Consider the following 12,061-nt stretch of genomic DNA (forward strand, 5'->3'; position numbering starts at 1 on the left):
TGTTTGCGGATCACTAGATCAAACTTCCTTTATGGATGATTATAGGAAATTATTTAGGTTTGTGTGATATCCTCCATCTGAAGGGGCACAATTCTAATTAATGGACTAAGTATCAAGTAATGGTATACAATTAGGCACACTTAATAGTATCCTCCCCATCAGAGTCACTGTTATTATTTGTGTGACCAAAGACAAACCAACTATTAATTTTATTTGTCATAAAGTTAAGTTGACAGGATAAAAAAATTAATGGGTAAAAATACCTCTTACAAATGTTTGAATTAGTATATGCCCACACTATCGTGACATACGAAATTCATGGTGTTTTGAGGTGTTGGTGAATTTAAATTATATTGTTCGTGGAATCAATATTATTTTAAATTCTAAAGTTTTGACCAAATATTTTATTTTGTGATTCTCAGGATTTCAAAATGGCTTTCAATCCTCTTGATATTATTTTAAAAGAAAACAAACTTACTGGTCCCAATTATATTGATTGGAAATGAAACTTGGACATTGTCTTAACTACTGAAGGATACAAGTTCGTACTTTTTTAGGTCTGTCCTAATGTGTCTGATAATGATTCTAGTGAAGAAGAGATTGACAGACATAGGAAATGGGTCAAGGCAGATGAGATGGTGCGGTGTTATATTTTGGCTTCTATGTCAAATGTGCTGCAACATCAGCATCTGGCCTTACCCACTGCCTATGACATGATGTTCAATCTCAAGGAACTCTTCGGAAACCAGAATCGGGCTGCCAGGCAGGAGGCCATGATAAACTTAATGACGACCACCATGATTGAGGGGACACCCGTGAGAGATCATATCCTCAAGATGATCGCTCATTTGATGAACTGTCCTCGCAGATACAAGAATAATAAAGGTATATCTTATTCATTAGTCGTTGAAACATGTTTAGCGGTGTTATCAACCTGTACATGGTGTGTAGATACGGGAGCCACTGATCTTGTCTGCAATTCATTGCAGGGGTTCCAGGAAACTCGATGACTACATGAAGGGGAGATCACCATCTACATGGGCAATGCTACGAGAGTGGTGGTTGTTGTAGTGGGAGATGTTTATTTATCTTTTAATAGGAATAAAACATTGATTTTGAGAAATTATCTTTACGTACCATCTTTTAAAAAGAACTTGATTTCAGTTTCTAAATTATTCATGGATGGATATTCTGTTTCTTTTGATGATAAAGTAGTTGTCAAGAAAAATAGGATGATTATCTGTTCTAGTACGTTGGTTGATAATTTGTACACTCTTAATCCAATAACTCCCATGATGCAACAAATGGAAATTAATAACACATCTTCTAATTCTAATAAGAGAAAGCAGCCTTCGAAAATGAACCAAACATATCTTTGACATCTAAGGCTAGGTCATATTAACTTGAGTAAAATTCAAAGGTTAATAGTCGATGGACCTTTGGGTTCATTGATAGTGGAAAACTTTCCAACCTGCGAATCTTGCTTAAAAGGAAAAATGACCAAGAGTCCTTTTAAGACACAGGGGTATAGTGCCAAAGAAGTGTTGGAATTGGTTCATTCTGATTTGTGTGGACCTATGACTATCCAGGCGAGAGGTGGTTTCTAATATTTTGTCTCTTTTATAGACGACTATTCGATATATGAGTACATTTACTTGATGCACCGCAAATCTGAATGCTTTGATAAGTTCAAAGAGTACAAGGCTGATGTGGAGAAACGTCATGGTAAAAGTATCAAGACAGTACGGTCAGATCATGGTGGAGAGTACCTCTTAGGAGAGTTTAGGAATTACTTATCAGAGGTCGGGATTCAATCCCTATTATCTGTACCTGGTACACCTCAACAGAATGGTGTGGCGGAACGAAGGAATATAACTCTTATGGAAATGGTTAGATCAATGATGAGTTATTCAGAATTACCAAATTTATTTTGGGGATACGCATTGGAAACGACGGCGTACATTCTAAACTTGGTACCTTCCAAGTCAGTAGTCTCTACTCCCATAGAATTGTGGAATGGGCGTAAGCCTAGTTTGAAACACATTTGGATTTGGGATAGTCCAACATATGTGCTGAAGGGAGATGCTGATAAGTTGGAATCATGTACAGAAGTTCACTTGTTTATGGGTTATCCTAAAGAAACGAAAGGTGGTTTATTTTATAGTCCTAAAGATCAGAAGGTCATTGTTAGCACCAATGCCCGATTTTTAGAAGACTATGTAATGAACCACAAGCTCATGAGTAAAATTGTTCTTGAGGAAATAAGAGAGGACATGTCTAATTTAGTACCAACAGTACAAGATGAGATACCACAAGAAACTGTAACACGTGTCACAAATGATGCACAATTATAGGTAGTGGCTCATCGTAATGGGAGGGTTATTCGGCAACCTGATAGATTCATATTTTTAGGAGAGTCTTCGGACTTAATTCCTGGTGAAAATGAACCTGATCCCTAGACATATGATCAAGCACACCAAGATAAAGATGCAGCATCTTGGCAAAGTGCAATGAACTCTGAAATAGAATCTATGTATTCTAATCAAGTCTGGGAGCTTGTAGAACCACCAAATGGTGTAAAAGCTATTGAATGTAAATGAGTCTACAAAAGGAAAAGAGGGGCAGATGGAAGGTGGAAACCTTTAAAGCAAGGCTTGTTACGAAGGGGTATACTCAGAAAGAAGGAATCGATTATGAGGAAACCTTTTCGTCGGTAGTCATGCTTAAGTCTATCCGAATTCTTTTATCTATTACTACTTATATGGATTATGAGGTTGAGCAAATAGATGTTAAGACAGCTTTCCTTAACGAAAGTCTTGAAGAAAACATCCATATGAAGCAACCAGAGGGATTCATTGCAAAGGGCAAAGAGCATCTTGTATGTAAGCTCAATCGATCCATTTATGAACTGAAGCAAGCTTCAAGATCTTGGAACATCCAATTTTCTGAAGTGATCCAGTCTTATGGATTCATTCGGTGTCCGGATGAGTCTTGTGTATACAAGAAAAGTGATAGAAACATGGTGGTATTTCTTATACTATATGTAGATGACATTTTGCTCATTGGTAACAATGTCAAAGTGTTGTCAAATGTAAGGGTATGGTTGTCCAAGCAGTTTGATATGAAGGAATTGGGAGAATGTGGGCATATTCTTGGGATCAAAGTAATAACGGATCACAAGAAAAGGATGTTGTGCTTGTCCCAAGCTTCATACATCAATACTATCCTAGCTCGTTTTAGCATGCAAAACTCCAAGAAAGGTTTTCTACCTTTTCGGCATGGAGTACCTTTATCTAAAGAGATGTCTCCTAAGACATCAAAGGAGATAGAGGAAATGAAGGCAGTTCCTTATGCTTCGGCTGTAGGAAGCCTAATGTATGCGGTGCTATGTACGAGACCGGATATCTGTTTTACCGTGGGCATGGTTAGCAGATATCAAAGTAACCCAGGACCGGGACATTGGATTGTCATAAAGCATATATTAAAGTACCTGAGAATGACTAGAGATTATATGCTGGTTTACCAGGAAGATGATTTGCTCCCTATGGGTTACACGGATTCAGACTTTCAATCAGATATGGATAGTAGTAAATCAACCTCGGGGTATGTGTTTACTTTGGGAGGTAGAGCCATAGCATGGAGGAGTGTTAAGTAGAAATGCGTTTCACACTCCACCATGGAAGCTGAGTATGTGGCAGCCTCTGAGGCAGCCAAAGAAGTTGTATGACTCAGAAACTTCTTGATGGACTTAGATTTGATTCCTGGTTTGTCTAAAATTATCACAATTTATTGTGATAATAGTGGTGCAGTAGCGAACTCGAAGGAACCACGAGCCCATAAGGCAAGTAAACACATTGAGCGCAAGTACCACGGGATACGAGACATCGTAAAGTGAGGAGAAGTTGTTGTTACAAAGATTGCATAAGCGAATAACCTGGCAGATCCTTTCACTAAGGCCCTTCTGGCGAGAGCTTTTGATGGGCATGTTGAGGGGATGGGAATAAGATGTATGGCAGCATATTCTTTTAGTATAAATGGGAGATTGTTGGGATGTATACTATAAGCCTAACCTTTGTATGAACATCTGTTTTTAAGATATTTTGAAATGAGAATCACTTTTGGTAAATATCTGCATTTTATATTTATATATATGTCAATGCAGTTGTCCATTTAATTTATATTGTAGATAACACGGTGTGCGGTGCCACATAGAAGATCATGTTATCGGTTCCTTATAAATTATAAATAGTAGCTCACAACCAAGACGGATAGGGACAATGTTAGTTAGAGCCCTAGAGACAATTATATGATGATTGTTGTATGGACTCGTTGTATCATATTCCTATGTATATAAAGACATTTCTTTTGGTTATTACACTTACTTGTATTGGTGTCAAATAACTAAGTATAATAATGTCCTTGAGTAGAAGTTTCTTATCTATATCAATGGATTGGTTGAATCGACAGTGAGATGATATAGAGAACACTACTCTTAATCATTCCTAGTCAAGTATTAACATTCAGGGACAATATTAATGCGACGAGACTAGCATGTAGGTCAACTCGATGACTTGATCTCACAAATCATGGATATAGAGATATCAAGTTGACACATGGGTATGCATTGGAGAATGTATACTGAATGACCCGCCATGAGAAAGTCTCATGAATCGTTATATGAGTATCATATACTTTCTCATGTGGCTATTAGTATGACTATTAGTCCTTGGACCTGAAGTCACCATGGTTCCCTACATAAGGAGTTACATACTTTGGCTTCGTCAAACGTCACCCGTAATTGGGTGGACTATAAAGGTGATTACTGGGTATGTAACAAATTATGCGGAGGGATGTGAGTAATGTAGATGGGATCTATCCCTCCTATATAACGGGATTGACATCGTTATTCTTGATAGAGTGAGGCCACTAAGTGCATGACCATTCCCAAGTGAGTCAATATGAGATATTGAGCTCATTTGATTAGAGTGAGTCTACTTGGAGTTCAAGATTTAGATTGATTAGAGGATGACACGGTCTATGTCTTACATTGATCAATCTAGGTGTCAAGGATAGAAGGGCACTTGTCATATATTGTGAAAAGTCACAATTAGTAGTCACAAGGTGATGTTGGATCTCAACATTCTTGTAACTTGGGTAGTAATGATGTGTTGCTAGATACCGCTCATTACTTATGCTTCTAAATGGGTTTAGGAGCATTGCCAACGTTACAAGAACCTATAGGGTCACGCACAAAGGGTAATTAGATGGAGATTAGGTTTATTTGATGTACCTAGAGGATTAGGTTCATGTGATGAACCAAATTGGATTAAGAGTAATCCAAATTAAACTAATTGAGTTGGACTCGATTTGATTCATGTGTTCAATGGATCTAATTTATATTATGTTTATTGAATCAATTTAATCAATGAATAGAGATTCATTATATTAAATTGATTTGAATCAAATAGTTAGATTTGATCAACCATGGGAGAGAAGTGGTCAAGTTTGACTTGACTTGAGAGGGAAGATGAAAGGTCAAGTTTGACTTGACCATTGACACCTCATTTGTGAGTTGACATTAAGTGGGCCAATGATGATGTTCTACATCATCAAGGATAGTACATGTGTGTGCCACCTCATGAGGGAGATCAAGAGTTGTGACTCTTGACATTCCATGGAGTTTAAAAACCCCTCTTGAAGTGGTCGACCACTTTAGTGGTGTTGATTGCTCTTGTGTGCTATTCAAGGCTTCATCTTCTTCCTCCTTGTTTCTTCTTCTCTCCCTCTCCTCCACCTTGGACAAAACTTTCAAGGGTGCTAGCACACTCTAAGGTTTCTTCTCCACCTTTTGTTCGTGTGGATACACATAGAGGGGTACTCATTTGACACCCTTGAGATCCGGCGAACCTTGGACGAGTGAGATAAGCGAAGGGCTTCACATCAAAGGTATAAGCTCCTAAACATGTAGATCTAAAGTAGATCTAGGATTAGAAAACTTGTACATGTAAAATTTTAATATTCTCACGAATCCGGTGGCATTGGATTTCGGGGTTTCCGCAACACAAAAGCGGTTTTTGCGACTCAAAAATCTCAACAGACAAACTATTGGAACGGTTGTAGTGTAATTCGGTATTAGTTTGTCTTGACTATAAAATTACACTAGTACACTATGTGTGTATTGAGCAGGACAATTTGATGTTGTTCGATTTATATTGACTCCATTAAAGAACATAACCTCTATTATTATGGATGTGCGTACTCTTAATACCGATATAATAACAAACACATATACTTAGTATTTATTTCTTTAACTTATCAATGGGTGAGATTTATTCGTTAAATCAATAGGCCCAATAAGTTGGGAGATAGTACCATTTATATGGTGTGTTGTTGATTATAAAAGGAAACTGTGTCCTATTTATTTAGGTTGATGATGTCCCCTTGAGGAGCTCATAAGGATTATCATGTAAACCATGCAGGTGAACTTAGTCTGACATGATAATAAAGTTGAATGGTACTACTCTTGGAGCCAGATGTTAATTAAGTGAGTTGTTAGTAACTCATTTAATTAACGGATATATGATATCTTAAACGCAGGGAGATTAACACACTAATGATAAGTAGGAGCCCGTATTGTAATATGGGATTGGTGCGGTAGTTCAATAATGACCCTTTAGTGGTATGGGTTATTATTGATGAACTTGAGTTGGGTATTCGGGTCGAACATAGGAAGCTCAAGTCCATCAGGAGTCCAAAACCAATTCCTTCTCTCAGTCCCTGTTATAGCCTCTATAAAGCCTCACATCCACCCATCCATAACCAGGTTTGGTTTAACTTAACTTGGTTTGGTTTAATTTAACTTGGTTTGGTTTAACTTAACCTGGTTTGGTTTAACTTAATTTGGTTTGGTTTAACTTAACTTGGTTTGGTTTAACAAAGTTGTTACGATTCCGCAAGTGCATAGATTCGTCGTTAGTAATATATAAGATTGTCGAACCACAGGGACTGTTGATTAAGCACTAGAGATGTCGCAAAGTAAGTTATCTAGACGGTCGAAAGTTGGCTTTGGTGCTTGCAAACTAATGAGAGTGATTGAAGAGAGAAAGAGAAGGATGAGAGAATCGATCTTGGAGGGAATTGATCTTTTGAAAATGGATCCTAGGATTTCGGTTTCGTTGTGGTGGAACATGATGTATCATGTTCTATCTTTTCCTCATTGTCAATCAACATACCTTTACCGAAAGTTAAAGCTACTATCCTTAAGTACTAATCAGAGAAGATCCCTGTGAAATCCTGTTACGGCTAACCCCTGTCACTAGGGTGCCTCGGTAGATCACAAGAATAAAAATCTAATCAGTATCATTGGGGATAGAGATAGCGGTTTAGTTTAGTCTATTACTTCCTTGTGGAGAAGTTGCCTCTTCTTTTAAGGGAATATCCTAGACGTCCGTGAATGGGTTACCCCTGTCACTAGAGCCCCTTGGGTATACGATCTAAGATCCTTTCTTTACGAAATTAGCAATTCCTACACAATCAATTAACATGACAAGGCAACAAGTCTCATGCATATTAAATATAAACGAAGCAAGAGAAATCATCCAACGAGTAAAGGCACAAACATGAGTCTTGCATCAAATCCTATCCAATACTACTCCCTACATCCATAGAAATGGAGATCTACTCCATTGTGAGGGAAGAACAACCCCAAAACATAAAGTAAAGCATACTTACAACCCTTGATGTGTGAAGAAGGGGAAGAAGAGATGATTGCCGAGGTTTCCGATGTCTTGGGGATGCCTCCTTGCTCTGGAGATGGACAGAACGTCAAGGGACGACAGTGGATGAAGCTCTAGGGTTTCCCTCGAAGGGGAGAACCCTTTCCCAAGGATAGGAATGAAGTCCCGAACCAAAGATCCCCCAATGAATAGGGTTCTTGACCCTTTTATAAGGTAAGGTATGGGTGTCGCACGACCCGTGTCATGGCCGTGTGAGATCCGCACGACCATGCCTATCTTCTACACTGGTTAAGTGGCACAACCGTGTGAGTTGACATGACCATGCCTATCTTCTGCACTGGTTAAGTGGCACGGTCGTGCGAGTTGACACGACCATGCCTATCTTCAGCACTGGTTAAGTGGCACGACCATGTGAGTTGACACAACCATGCCTATCTTATGCACTGGTTAAGTGGCACGGCCGTGCGAGTTGACACGACCATGCCTATCTTTTGCACTGGTTAAGTGGCATGACCATGCGAGTTGACACGACCATGCCTATCTTCTGCACTGGTTAAGTGGCACGGCCGTGCAGAATTGACACGGCCGTGTATTAGGGTCGTGCCTCTACTTGTAAGCCATTTTAGTGCCTCTTAACGTGGTTATCTTGAGTCGGGGTCTTCATAAAAGTTGTCGATCTTGAAGTTATCTACATTTTGATATCTGGAATGACTCATAACTCCAACTGAACAGAACGTTATGGTCATTTAACTTTTGGTCTATAGTGCTGAAAATCCCACACGACCCAAACACCTTGGAAGCTCTAGACTCTACTTAAGCTTCATTTTTGCTCCAAATCGCATCCTATCAACAAGAAAACATACAAAGAGCAGATATCCAAACAAAAGAATATTTATGCAGAATATATGCTAAGAGAGGTGAACATGCATAGAATATACGTGAATAAAGTAAGTGAATGTGCGTCAAAATATGTATAAATGTTCATAAGATCTACGCACATCACACCCCTAGACTTGAACCTTTGCTTGTCCCCAAGCAAAACCTGCAATCTAGATTTATGTGCGTAGATAGCATTTAATAATCCCTAATGAATCAATATAAACCTATCATATAGTTTCATTGATGCTTGATACAAGAATTATTTGAGTGTGGCCTAAGTAGAAGTTCTCCGTGCTCAGTGTAATAAGTGGCCTAACTTTTTCAAGTATCAATCTCTAATCCTAGTCAATTTTTCATTTAACCGTGTTCCTCATACTTCTTACGATAGGCACTTACCTGCCACACGTAAGGTTCGTTCCACTTAAAAATGCTATGCATCGTCTACACAAGGTCTCAAAGGAATACTCAGTATCAAGAAAAACATAGCATTCATTTCCCCAGTAACCTAACTCGGTCTCAAAGGGATGAATTGCTAGTTTCCACTCACGATAACTATTTTTTTATCCCTTATTTTTCTTCTTTTTTTTTATGTTTGCAAAGTATCAAACTTGAACAAACTTTCATCATTTTTTTATATTTTTTGGGATTAGTTTTTCTAAATGAGCTTACATGATCTGTGTTTATCCAGTAACCAAAATGTAGTTGAGAGGTCACCATAGAAGCAAGAGTACTAGTCTGGTTCTATGAATCATGACTATTTTCAAAAATATCTACCATCAAAGTCAAGCATAATGTGAAGAGATCCTAAAACTAGGCCAACATTCAAATTCTTCTAGTAATAACAATGCTCACTTCATGCTACTATGGATAGGAAAATAAAGATCAATAGGCATACTAGCATACCAAATAACATAATATAAATATCTAGATGAAACGTGCTAGTATTTTGTATTAAGGACCAAACAATCATGATGTGATGAATGATGCAACTAACAAATTTTATTAAGCAAAAAGAAGTATGCAAAAGCAAAAACTAAATTAAACCAAATGCATCTAATGCATCCCCCCAGACTTAAACTTTTCATTGTCCTAATGAAAACTAAAAACAATGTGGAGGAGATTTAAAGTAGGAGAAGTTACCCAATGATGTCATTAACTTCTCCACCATGTAGTTGCACTCCTCCTAATCTTTAAGTCCTATAAAAGAAAGTAGACAACAAAAATTAAGTAGAGGATACATGTTTATTATAAAGAAAGAAATGAAACTAGAAAGAACTAAACCAATGAATGAAAACAAAGAAAATGAACTTGGGTTACCTCCCAAGAAGCGCTTGTTTAAGGTCATTAGCTCGACCACCTCATTAAATTCATCGAAATCTCGCTCTTGGAGGGGTATGATATTTCAACACCCTCCTACCAAGGGCTCTTATTATGGAAAGAGCTTTCATAAAAGGAGCTACAGAGTAAAGTATAACTCTCTCCATCTTCGTCCTCTTTGAAGTTCTTTCAGGTGGTCGAAGACGGTTCAGATTGAGCTTCCAATTATCGGCCTCATGAGAATCTGCACACCCAAAATAAAAATATACCTCTCCCAAGCATGCTATATTAGAAGAAACTAGAACTGTATTAGCATGAATATAATATGTATCAAAAATTTATCACATCTAACAAAATCAATTATAGGTACCTCTATAAATTTTTCAAAAGATCACTAGAGATACTAACCTTGCTTTGCCGAGAGATACCTAAAAGTTCTAAACATGTGGATGTGACCTCTTCTGAATTAAATGATGGCTCTAGCTCTGGCTCAGGTGGTGGTGCAAGTAAAGGTGGTGATTCTTGGGGCTCTGCCTCTATTGCACAAGTCCCTACACATTGACCCACAACATGTTCAATCCTTGAAACTCTCATAATCTCAGAAGGTTGTGTGGGTAAAGGAGGTGATTCTTGAGATGCTGCTTCTACAACACATCTCCCTACACTTTCTTTCATAACATCGTCATCAACACAAGTATCAAAAATAAACCAACACCAATATCCTCAGTGGGAGAATCATCTATAGGAGGATCACTAACTTCATTTGCAGTTTTAAGTTGATCTACCACATCACATTCATCATCTAAAAATTTAATTTCATCATAACACCTTATAACCCTAGAAGGTAAAGCTGAAAACTTGTTATCCACTACATTATCATCACAATCCTCATCTGAAGAGTCCTCATCTTCATATACATACAAAAACCTACACTCAACCATATTAGTGTCATAGAATTTGCCAAAGTCTTCGTTTTCATTGACCCTCACTAGCCTTTGTGGAAAAGGAACCTTTAGTGAAGGTCTTGGGAAAGATACTTCCTTTTTCCCATATTCCCTTTGAGCTTGCAGAGGAGGTCCAACTTGCTTATCTAGTGTTGATGTGATCAACCGTTGAGGGAAAGGTACTTGGAGCCTTTGGGAACTTCCTAGAGTAATGGAACTGAGTTCTTGTGGTCTTCTACTATTCATCTCCTCAATTCTGTACAAATCCTTTTTTAGAAGTTCTTCATGATTCTTGTCACTTCTCAACTTAGTATCATTATCATTTACACTAGATCTTGTCTGTGTAGGAGGAAGGTCTTCTTTGAACCATTTTGAAACTATGCTATTAATCTTTTCCCCCAAATGTTTAAACTCCTCATTCTGTGACTTGTGAATTTTAACATTTTTGGGTGGTTGAACTGCATTTTGTTTGACAGGCTCTCTTGTATATATTGCTTCTACTTCTTGAATTTCTGAGGGAGATTCCATCCAACTTTTGCTTGACCATTCATGGAGGTTCAATGCTACTTAATCAATCAATGTATATGCTCCGTCTACACTTTTGTCCATAAAAGAACCTCCAGCTGATGAATATAACAAACTCTTATCTGAGAAAAAAATTTCCCTATAGAATATATGCAGGTTCAACCATTTTTCCAAACCATGATGAGGGCACTGTCTTTGTAGACTCTTGAATCTGTCCCATGCTTCAAATAATGATTCTCCATATAATTTGTGATGCAATTCCTCATATAAATTGTTCTACTTGGAGGGAAAAAATGATCTAGAAATTGCTTCTCTAATTGCTCCCAACTTGTGATGCTTTGAGGATGGAGAGAATATAACCAAGTCCTTGCTTTATCCTTGATACTAAAAGGAAATGCCATCAATTGAACTGCATCTGTTGACACTCCTTCACAATTCACCATATCACAAAACTCTAGAAATGTCTCAAGGTGTAGATAAGGACTTTCTGATACTTCTCCTCCTAATTTGTGACCTTGTATCATGAAAATTAACTCTGGGTCTAGTTGGAAACTTTTTACATCAATATGAGGCTGCATAATGGGAGATAAAAATCTTGCAGAAATGGGTGTAGAGAAATCTCTTAAGGGCCCGCTTGACATGTTAGTGCTCATCGATATT

General features: G+C 37.9%; 1 pseudogene; it reads left to right on the plus strand.

The window, feature by feature from the left end:
• Positions 1-11,573: 11,573 nt before the first annotated feature.
• LOC122039248 lies at positions 11,574-11,722 on the plus strand (annotated as a pseudogene).
• Positions 11,723-12,061: the final 339 nt, after the last annotated feature.

This window comes from Zingiber officinale, chromosome 1A, assembly GCF_018446385.1.
Source record: "Zingiber officinale cultivar Zhangliang chromosome 1A, Zo_v1.1, whole genome shotgun sequence".
Classification (NCBI taxonomy): Eukaryota; Viridiplantae; Streptophyta; class Magnoliopsida; order Zingiberales; family Zingiberaceae; genus Zingiber; species Zingiber officinale.